The 11,146-nt window shown below is 48.8% G+C and overlaps 1 protein-coding gene across 3 annotated transcripts in view; it reads left to right on the top strand.

Annotated features, from left to right (window-relative positions):
• Nucleotides 1-6,979: 6,979 nt before the first annotated feature.
• Nucleotides 6,980-11,146, top strand: part of NFASC (neurofascin) — a 76,325-nt gene continuing 72,158 nt past the window's right edge. Inside the window, exon 1 of one of the 3 annotated variants that reach the window (XM_090124767.1) lies at nucleotides 6,980-7,060. The gene's annotated coding sequence lies outside the window, so the exon portion shown is untranslated. Of the gene's footprint in view, nucleotides 7,061-7,802; nucleotides 7,823-11,146 lie in introns of those variants that run through there. The other 2 variants (XM_090124768.1, XM_090124770.1) reach the window with 2 other exon arrangements.

Below are 11,146 nucleotides of genomic sequence, written 5' to 3'. Positions count from 1 at the left end.
AGCAGGTTTCTGTGAGTGTCTGAAAAGGATCAAGCCTATTGATTAATGAACCAATAACCCATACACAGGTTTTGGTGCAGGCTCTGCAGCCGTGTGCTTGAGTCACTCTGCAGCTTTTTGTCACAACAAACGGTGAGCAAGTCAAAAAGTCCTGGGATTGGCTTTGTGAACCTGATTCTGGAGGACTGAGGGTGCTGTGTGAAGGGCAGTGAAGTGTCCCAGCTCGTGACAAAGAGCTCAGAGGTAGAATAGTAGTGAAGGAGGGGGAGCTGATGTTGTGGATGACATTTGGTCTTCAGCTATTGAGTAAAGCCAGCACCAAGGGACTGATGACTGGTAGGTGAGAAACTAAGCAGCACCAAGGGCTGGACACCCCTATGTCATGGAAGGATGCTGTGGTGTAAACATCTGAAGACTTGTGTGCATCCTGGGTCCTTCCCTCTGTCCCACATATTGACCCCAGGCATAGCAGCTCTCTTCTGCTGCACTTTCATACGTTCTGCCTCAATTCAGTCAGGACTTCAATTTTTCAAAAGGACATTCATGATTGTTGGCAGCGAAGCCTTTCTGCAGGGGGAATCTGTTTCAGCTCACTGCCTGGTTAAGGAGGGCTGGAGGAAGTTTGTGCTTTTCTCTCTCTGTCTCTTTATATATTTATTATACATATATATGCTATTCAGCAAGAGTGGTGTTTTCAACTCAAGCAAAAACACTGCTGAGCATTGATGGAATCTCGTGTGCTTTAGTTCTGTTTAGACACTTAAAGAAGGAAGCCTAACACTTAGTATGAACCTGAACAACTGCCATGCCTCCCTCCCTCCCTCCTTCCTTATTTTTCCTGCCATTAACTCTCTGTGCTTTAACCTGGGCCTTCCACATCATCCCTTGTGTTAGCTGTGTTCTCCAGACCCACAAATTACCAGGAGGGGTCACTTCAGGACTGCTGTGTGCCAGACACAGGGATCCAGTTGGACATTTCTCCTCCAAAGGCACGAATACTGGATGGCAACTGGAACAAGGCAGTGGTTATCTGAGCGATGGCCCAAACAATGAGAAATCCTCAGGCTCCCAGCCCCAGGATTTGAGATTTCCACCAGAACACATCCTTCAGATTCAACACTTTTCATTGCTCCGGAAAAAAACGCTGTTCTTTTCCATGTGGGGCATCTAGCAGCCAAAGCCCAGAATGCCAGTTGATAAAAACAGTTGACTGATGATTATCTTTACTCTCCTTTAATTAAAACCATGGCATTTACAAATCAAAAATATCCACACTGGGATTTTCTCCTGCCCTGGTATTTTAAATAATAATTGTTAATTATTAATTATTCATGATTAATGAATGTTTTGCACATCTAAATGTCTTCCTTCCAGACAACCCTGTAAAATACTTTGCTATAAATGTAAGAAATCTGCTAGGTAACAGCAAAAGTTTTAGGCCTTCCGGGGCTGCAGTGGAAATGCAGGAGATCTTTAATACATGGCAAATCCCTGTGAAGGGATCCTCTGAGAGCTGATGGATTTGCTCTTAGGATGTACTTGGTTATGTCTTCCTATTCTAGCAAGGAGAGGATGCCCACTTTGTCCTGTTGGATGCAACAGGCAACATAGATCACCCCCCAGTGACAAAATTGGAAACTTGGGCACAGGGCATTCTTGGTAGCAGTGCAGGTTGTGGTAGGAAAGGTGGATGGGTGGATGGGTGGATGGATGGGTGGATGGGTGGATGGGTGGATGGGTGGATGAATGGGTGGATGGGTGGATGGATGGGTGGGTGGATGGGTGGGTGGATGGGTGGATGGGTGGATGGGTGGATGGGTGGATGGGTGGGTGGATGGGTGGATGGGTGGGTGGATGGGTGGATGGATGGATGGGTGGATGAATGGGTGGATGGGTGGATGGATGGGTGGATGGGTGGATGGGTGGATGAATGGGTGGATGGGTGGATGGATGGGTGGATGGGTGGGTGGATGGATGGGTGGATGGGTGGGTGGATGGGTGGATGGGTGGGTGGATGGATGGGTGGATGGGTGGGTGGATGGATGGGTGGATGGGTGGGTGGGTGGGTGGATGGGTGGATGGGTGGGTGGATGGGTGGATGGGTGGATGAATGGGTGGATGGGTGGATGGGTGGATGGATGGGTGGATGGGTGGATGGGTGGATGGGTGGGTGGATGGGTGGATGGGTGGGTGGGTGGGTGGATGGGTGGATGGATGGATGGATGGGTGGGTGGATGGGTGGATGGGTGGATGGATGGGTGGATGGGTGGATGGGTGGGTGGGTGGATGGATGGATGGATGGATGGGTGGGTGGATGGGTGGATGGGTGGATGGATGGGTGGATGGGTGGATGGGTGGGTGGGTGGATGGATGGGTGGATGGGTGGATGGGTGGATGGATGGATGGAAGAAAACTTCAACTGTGGAGTTTGAGACCAACACGTCAAAGTTGAAAGCTTACAGCTCAGCTCTAAAATACTCATCCCAGCTGAAGGATTCAGCTGGAGTTCAAGAGTGCTGAGCATGGATCAGTGCTCTTGGCTTCTTTCTGCAATGGGAATTGCAGAAGAGAGGTTTGGAGACAGCCACCACCGCCTGTCAGCTCCTAGGATCACGTTGTCATTGTCAGTTCAGCAGTTTCTTCTAGGTCACCTCTTGAAGGATTCACAGCCAAGTTTCAAGTTTGCCAAATGTTTGTGCAAACTCAGTAGAAAACCACGGTCCGGTTTCATTGGAGCTCAAGTCATTTACCTTTATGGCAACTCAGTGCCTTGAACAAACTGGTTGTAAGATGACACAGTGCTGCACATATGGGATGTTCTTCCAGCCCAACAGAGTGGGTGTGAGACATTCTTGTGGGTTATGTGGTTTCCCTTGCTGTGGTTCACGTTATGTGGGATTTCTCACCTACATTTTTGCTTGAGCGATAGCAAGATGTTTCAGCTCTGCAAACTCCCCTGTCTGCTCCTTTCTCCCAGCCAGCCAAGCGTGCTGGCAGCAGAAATCGATGTTCTGCTGCAATCTAGTGGTGAAACAGGCTCATGAAATTCGATTCAGGCTAAAGATGGGCTCCCAGGCAGGTTGTCCCAAGTTCAGGCAGGTAGTTCTGCAGGAATACTTGTGTATATGTGCTCCGTACCAACAGTTCCAAAGCAAATGAGACAAACCAAAAGCAATGAACGTTATTCTTCATGATAAACAATAGAGAGCATGGATACGGCTTGAAATACTTGTAGAAAGGTGTTTCAGAATGTGCAATCTTTTAAAATTGCCCCCTGGAGAGTGTTGGAAGCCATCTTAGGCTTTATGGAAGGGCAACACGACTGAAGTCTTGCATAAAGGGCAGCTGGCTCATGTTAGCAATCAAAGCAATGGAAGCACAGGCAAGCTGGCCTACTATTTTCCAGCTGAGCAGAGTTATAATAATAAATGAAGGAAACAGGAGGGGTGCTCTTCTAGTTTGCAAAATGCTTTTTTGGGATATGATGCTGAAAGAGAGCTGTGGGCAAAGCTGCCCTGCCTGGCCCCAAAAGGCAGCGTTGCTGGAGGAGAGGGAGGGAAGGATGCTGCCTTTTGTGTCTGTGATCTTGAAGCCTGTCTGGAAAGAGCAGTATCAGAACGAAGCTTTGTTGATGTTGAACTGTTTAATGTTTCACAGTAAGGCAGTGTTGAATACAGAAGCCTCTGAGGATGCCTGGAGCTGTGCAACAGAGGTGTTTCGTTGGCCTGGATGGCTGCATACCTGCCATGGTTTGCAGCAGGCTTTGCTCTCAGCTGTTCATCTCTAACCTTTTCCAGGCCATTAACAACCAGCATCCCACTGAGGTTTTCCCTGGGCTGCAAACTCTGCAGATCCTCATTTCTACAATCGTGCAAATAGGTTTTGTTCTGAAGCTAAAAGTAGAAGGGAATATTTTCCTAGAATGAAGGCCAGAGTGTGGCTGGCTGACACCAGTAAGTTTTCTCTGGGGGATGCAGAGCACTTGCTTAAGCCCAGATGACACACAGGCTGCCCTGGGGCAGGCAGTGCTTGGGAATTAAAACCATCCTTTCCAACAGCTGTGGCTCTTTGTTACCAACATGAATATAAGAGGAACTGTGGGAGGGAGCTGAAGATTGACCAGAGGAGCACATCTGCTGTTCAGTGCATATGGCATGCTGCAACGACCAAACCCAGCTGGTTCTGAAGGTCTAGCTCAGGTTTGCTGTTTCTCTCCTTTACTGGAGTCACTAATTAATAAGAATTGCCCTGCTGCAATTCTTTTCCTTCCTTATGTCTGTGGCAGGCACAGAAAAGGGAAAGCTTCACACCCAGTGCCAGGAGGCTCATCTTTTTTAATGAACTTTTGCAAGGAAACCAAGTAGCTGCTCTCCCCGTTCTTCGTGCCATCTGCAGAACATCCCAGGGCGCTCACAGGAGGAGCTTTGCAGGAGAGCGTTGGGCGAGATTTACAACAGCCTCCTAACAGAGGCACTACGGCTGCGTTCTGGGGATGTTAAAAATAATCGCCCTGAACGGAAAAAAACGCCGTTGTGCTGAGAGCAGCAGATGGCAGCACAGCATCACGAATAGCAGCAACTCGGTGGAAGGTCTCCAGCCCGGCTGGGTAACTTGGCACACCCACCCATCCTTGCCTTAGAGATGCTTTGGGAGCTACAGGTGGATTTATTTGTGGTTTTCTCCCCTATGGGTTGGCTTCATCTGCAAGGTGATTTAATGTCCTGGGGGCAGGAGGGGCTGCTTTCCCATTAAAACAAAGTGCCTGGGATGTACATCCATCACCAGCCCTTCTCGAAAGGCTGGTTGTCATAGCAGGGTGCACATGAATCCATCTCTCCAAGCACAAATGCTTTAAGGCATTTCATCAATACCTTCTTCAGAGAAATCGGTTGGAGGAGAGGAACTCGTCTAATTTCTCCACGTTTCTCATCCCTAGTTAAACCTTTTAATTTGATTGCAGAGGATCTCTGGGGATAAGGAAAGAGAGAGACCCTCAAAGAGCTGTGGAGTGAGGGCAAATGCACAGAGTGGATCTGGCAAGGAATCAGAGGTGAGGAGGGAGCTGCCCTTCGTGTCACTGCCTCCCATGGTCAGCTCTGCCCTGCAGGGAGATCTGGCTCAATAACCACTGCACATATGTATGTCTCTGGTATGGGATGTTCTCCTCATTCAACCCAATTCTCGCTGGCAAACGTCAAGAACATGGGCCAAGATTCATGCTGGCTTTAACTGTTAGCTGCCACAACAGCCTTGTATGTGCAGGATACAACTTCCATTGGGCTTATCTCTAGTTGCCATTAACTTGCAGTGATCTATTTGAACGTTTTGATCCTTGCTGCACCAAGATTGGTTATTCCTCAACAGAAATGAATTGTAAGAGGCCGTTTTTAGTTGTGTTTCCAGTGCACACATGCTCAGACAGTCTGCAAGGCTTCTGTCAGGGCTCAGCTCACCGTATCTTCCAGTGCATCTCTCTGAAGTGGCCACAGAGAAGAGCAAACAAATTTTTGTTCTTATCACAAATGGAGCAATGCTGCATGTTGCAGATCAGTGTTTGTAATGGAGTCAGGCAGTGTCTTCTTCCAGCAAGGGCTCCTTACAAATCCTCTATAAAGAGACTTCCAAAAGCAAGAAGGGATATTTCAGTTCCTTGATGAACAGGCTGCTTTGCAACCAACACCACTGACAGAATGGGACAGGTGCTTGTAGGAACAAGGAGAAGTACACTTTGCAAGACATTAAGCAGCCCTTATGAGGTACAAATTCCTCTGGAGTTAACAGTAATCAGCATTTTGGAAAAGCACTCAGCACAGTTGGAGGCGACTCTTGGAGAATGACTTTATGTCCTCCTGCCCTAAATAGAGCTGCACAATGGGATCCCTGCAGGAATAGCACAGCGTGTTGAAATCTGATGTTTCCAAAGGTGCTGAGCAGCTCTGGGATAAAGGAGGTAAGCCTGAATCTCAGTGACATTGGTAGCAAAATGTCCCCACCTTATAAGCCCTCTTTCCTTGGCATTGTTAGTGACCTCTCCTTTCTCTGTGGTTTGATTTTGCCTCCCCTTCCACCAACAGCTGTGCTGAGCAGACTCAGCTATTCCTCATGGATTAATCTTAATTTGTATCAGCTGGGCCACTGCTCTCCTGCAGCCCCTGCTCTCTGCTTTTGTATAACTGCATCTATCACTCATTAGAGAAATTGCAGTGCACAGCTCATTTTCCAGATCCCCTGAAGAAGGTGCATCCCTTTGGAGGCCATGTAGACCCCATGGGATGCACACACAAATTCTGAGCGCACGATTTCTTCCCTGACATTTATGGGATGGCAAATAGATCTTTTGGGCAAACTTTTTCATGGCAAACTCCATGAAGGCATGGAATGTAGGACGTGGAGCAACATGCTCAATATATGTTGTCCAGCAATGCCTAATCAATAAGGATGAAGGTGCTCCTGCAGGATGGATGCACCTAGATTGAAATTTCACAACCTCAGCAGTTATTTGTCAGGCATCAAAGTGGACGGTGAGGGAAGTGGCAGGTCCCACTGTGAGTGCATCCTCGATGGGGGAGGTTTTAATTAACCTGACATTTCTGATAACCAAATGACTGAAGAGATGGCTGCGCTGTTAGCAGGAGCCTCTGCTGGGGGGGCACGGAAGGAAAGTGCCTGAATGCAGATTGCCACCAGCTGACGCCTCACCTAGAGCCAAGCTGGGATGCTCCTGAGCATCGTCACCCCGTGTGGGACAGGGAAGGATGCATCTGAGTGATTCCTCGTGCTCGGAAATCTTTCTCCTTCCCTGAAAACCCGGAGTTGAGCTTCAGAACCTGAACCCGGTGGGTAAACCCTCATCGTGTTTGTGGGGAAATCTGAGGGCTGAGCAACAGCGAGAGCTGCAGGTGCTAATTAGCGGCAGCGTTAATAAATCCCTCCCCTGCCCTTCCTTCTCCTCCCTCTCTCCCTGCCTCCTCCTCCTCATCGGGGGCGCGCTCGCCCGCCCGGGAGCGCGCAGTGCGGCGCGGCGATCCCCGGCTGCGGCGATCCCGGCGCTCCGGTGTGGGTAAGCGGGGCCGGGGGGGGTGGGGGGGAGAAGATGAGGATGAGGATGAGGATGGGCGCCGTGCCCCCGGGTACAGCCGGAGCTTTGGGGCTGCTTTACTCCCTCATCCCCCCCACGGGTCTGGGATCTTGCTGCCTGCTGGGTTCCCCCTTCCTAAATTTTTTTTTCCCCTCCCTCGGAAATGGGCCAGAACTGCAATGGGGGGAGGGGGGATGCTGCGTGCGGGGCTCGGGCATGTGATGGGGTTTTTGTTCTTACGTCACGACATCGCGTCTGTGTGAGCGATAATACACTGATGTGTCAACCCAGGGGGACAGGGTAAGGAGCACGGTGTGACAGGGCACATTTCAGCCCCAAATCTCCAGGGGGAGCTTCTCCCTGCCCCTTTTTCCCCCTATATTTAAGGTTGCAATCGCATCTTCCTTCTCAAACGCCCAGGGCCGGTGAAACCCCTCCTCTGGCCTTATCGGGGAGGCCTCTCCGCCAGCACCTGGGCTGTGATGCTGCAGTAGCAGTGCTGGTGATGCTGTGGATCCGCATGCTCTGGCTGAGCCTGCAGAAGGGCTCGCTGCTATCGATCAGGCTTCTGGAGGTGGGGAAAGTGCTGAATCATTTGTACTCCGGCTGTACGGGCGGTTCAGCTGTTCTCCATCTCTGGGAAATACTCAGAAATGATCTGCAGAGGCTGAAGAAAACTCTGTTGTGTTGGTTTTTGGTTTTTTTTTGTGGCTGAGGTGGGAGTCCCGTGGGCCTGAAAGAGAGGTCCTGTCTGCCTTGAGCACAGGGTGATATCCTCCAACGTGGCCTCAGCTGCTCCTCAGGCAGCAGAGCACAGGGAGAATGCATGCTTACATCTTGCTGAGGCCTCCAATTGGGACCTGGGGGGAGTTATGTGGGTTAAGAGGAGGGGGGGGGGGGTTGGAGGGAGGTTTTTCTCTAGAAAATCCTGTCCCTTTTGGAAATGGGGAGGGCATGTGAGCCTTGCTGCCCGAGTTGGTTTCTCTTTCTTCTTTTGAATGCCGTCTTTGAGATGGTTTTCAAGGTCGGATCCTTGGAATAGCATGTGGGCTATTGAGCATTTGTGAAATTCAGGCGGGGATGTTTGTCTGCTTTTTGAGAGGCAGCACGGAATGCTGGAGGGATGCACATAAAGCAGAAAAAAAAAACCCAGCAATATTGAAATCCAGCCCAGAAGCCTGACTGGTTTAAGATGGATGCTGTGGCAGTGTCAGCGTTTCCAGGGCGCTCCTATCAGATGCTCAGGACAAAAGGAAGAATCTGGTGACTTTTATGAAGATGCTGACTCCTTTATTGGTGGCTGTGTATCTGTAAAATGTCCATCCTTTGGCTAAAATGATTGTCAGCATGACTGCTTTGTTTCCAGACAACTTCTTTGCATGGCCTATCCTGAAAGATAACTGCCCAAATTCAGCATCGGGTCCTTTTTATTTAAGGGCTTCAGGCTGGGCCTTTGCTGACTTTTCTTTTTTGTGTGTGTGGCTGTAATGTGAGTGCAACATAAATAATGCATGGAGGCCTTCTCAGCTGACCGAGGATGGGCTCAAGTTGTTAAGTTTGAAAATGGACTTTATTTGCCAGGGTTGAGTTTGGGGGCTGCCTTTGTCTCATTTGAGCTAAAGCTGCGTGATAATGCAGCCTATCAGATCAACAAAGCTCCAAAATCACCCAACAAGATGCTCCAGAGGTTACTGAGGCCTCGCTGTTCTGTGACTTTTGTTGCCTTGCTTGTGGCTAGGGATCTGATTTAAACTGAGTCAGTCAATCCAATCGTGCTGTCTCAGAGCTAATGATTAAATGGAAAACATCCCGAGCTCTTAAATGGTATTAATTCATAATGAATTATTTGTCTAGCTGTGATCTAATAGCCTTTATGTTTGTGGGTCTCGTGTATAATCGATGCTGCTGCTGGCAAAGTGCCACCATGAAGGCTTTCTGCAGTGCACAGGCATTAGAAGTGGTCGTGTAGCTTTAATTATAATAACAAGTAACGAGGCCTGATCCTTCATGCCTGTGCACCTGCAAGGATGCCATGAGCATGAAGCCCATAGGGGGGTGATCTTAGCGTGGTTGTGCCCCACTAAATGTCAGTGTTTGTGTGAAGGAGCCTGGGATCAAGGCAGAAGGAAGAAAGGACTTAAGAAGCAGGAGCATAGGAGAAACTGATGGAAAACAGGACTACCCTTCCAATCTGTTTACTAACTTCCCACAGAAGCAATCCTTGCTTCCATTGCTCAGGTTTTGACCTGGCTGGGTGACCTCGTGTCCTTGGGACAAGCTTGCTGTGTGAATTATTCATGCTCACCGACTACCTTGGCTTCCTTTCTTCCCATCTCTTTAACCCCATTTAGCAGAAATGCAGTCATCTGAGGATGTCTCTATCAAAATGCAGACTTGGCAAATTGAAGAGCTTGTAGAAATGGAGACCCCCTAGGCAGAGAGAAGGCTTTGTACAGATCACACAGAGCTTCACAGTGCCGTGGCTCAGTCTTGGTCTGGTTGTGCTGTGGTGAGGCAGGAGCCCACAAGTGGATGGTTTACATCTGAGCTGGTTAGAGAGATCTGGGGAAATGAAACAGCTGTATTCCCAGGACGCTGCTGTGGTTCTGACATCTAGCAGGGAGATTTCAGGACTGGCTGAACCTTCCTTCTTTGTGTGGAAGCTCTGTGTGCGTGTTGACGTGTTGGTTTTAATTTAGTTGTCTTTGCAGCATCACCGTATTGAGTCTCATCTGCACTTCACCTTCTAAGTAGATAAACAGCAAAGCTGAGTTCCCTGCTGTATTGCTACAGGGCTTCAGTGAGATCTGGGATTGCCTGGCAGCTGTGGAGATCTGCTTGTTCAAGTGAGATCAGAATGTAAGGAAACCTACAAAGAATTTATCTAAGCTGTAAACAGAAATCAGTTTTCACTTGAATTTGAATAGAAAGCACAGGAGGAGGCTTTTAAAAAAAAAAAAAAAATCAAGAAAGAAAAATAAGCTCTGGTACTTCCTCTAAGAAACTCTGTTCTTCCTTGGTTTGCCTTCATCAAAATATTCCCTCGTATCTTAAAACTGAACGGGCAGCCCAAACCACGCGTTGTATTCAGTTACAGTTTTTGAAAGGCTCTGGCAAATCTTGTCAGAGAGGTCTGGCTTGTCTCCCTGCCCTGTGGGCAACTCCTTTCAAAAAACATTCTCTTGATTTTTAAATATTGTTGGGTGACTTCTGCTCTTCCCCTCCCTGTCTGCTGAAGCAGGTTGGAACTTTATTTTTGCTTTTACCTCTGCTGTGCTGGGTTGCTGTTGCGTAATTGCGCAGATGCAGCTCGGAGTGAACACTCAGAGTTGTTGTTACGCTCAGTAATCCCCCTCCTCTTCTTATTTATTTATTTTATTTAAATCCAGAGCTGAAAGAGACCTTGCTGTGTTGTTATGGATTAAGGCAGAGGAGGATTTAGCCCTCAGCCCCGCTTATAGGGATCACAATTCCTAGTCAATAAGACAGGCAGCAAAGGATTAGCGGCCAAATAAACAGAGATGGTTATGTGTGGCTAAAGCAGGTTAGAAGTTCTTGAGGGTGATATGCAGGGACATGTCTTCACCTTGCCTCTTCAGTGCTCCTCAGTCTGTGTTCCTTTGGACCTCATCCCATCCTCTTGATGCTGATAATAACCGGCTCCTTTTATTCTCGCTGCGCATTGGGAATGTGGTTTAGAGACTAACCCAAGGGCACAGAGAGCAAAGCATCCTGTCCTGACTGCAGGCAGAGCTGGAAAGAGAGCAGGATGCAGGCCTCAGGAGCAGGGAATGGAGATCTCCCTTTAAAAAGCAGCACCTGGGAGACCTTTGCTAGCATTGCTCTGTCTCTCTTACTCAGTTAAGCAGCCTTCATGCTGGACTTCATTCTGAGGCTGACAGAGAAATATAGGTGCTATAAAGATGGTGCTTTGTGGAGTCAAGGTACAACCTGGTGTGATACTGGGCACCTTCCTGTCTCGGTGTCTGCAGTGGTATTTGAGGCTTTGCCAGCTTCATGCATGAAAGTCTGTGCAGTCCAGAATGGTCTCACCTCATGCCAGCCCTG

The sequence above is a fragment of the Phasianus colchicus genome, chromosome 25 (assembly GCF_987193195.1).
Source record: "Phasianus colchicus chromosome 25, bPhaCol1.hap1.1, whole genome shotgun sequence".
Lineage (NCBI taxonomy): Eukaryota > Metazoa > Chordata > Aves > Galliformes > Phasianidae > Phasianus > Phasianus colchicus.
Note: the sequence above shows the minus strand (reverse complement) of the source record. Positions and strands in the feature narration are given on the sequence as shown.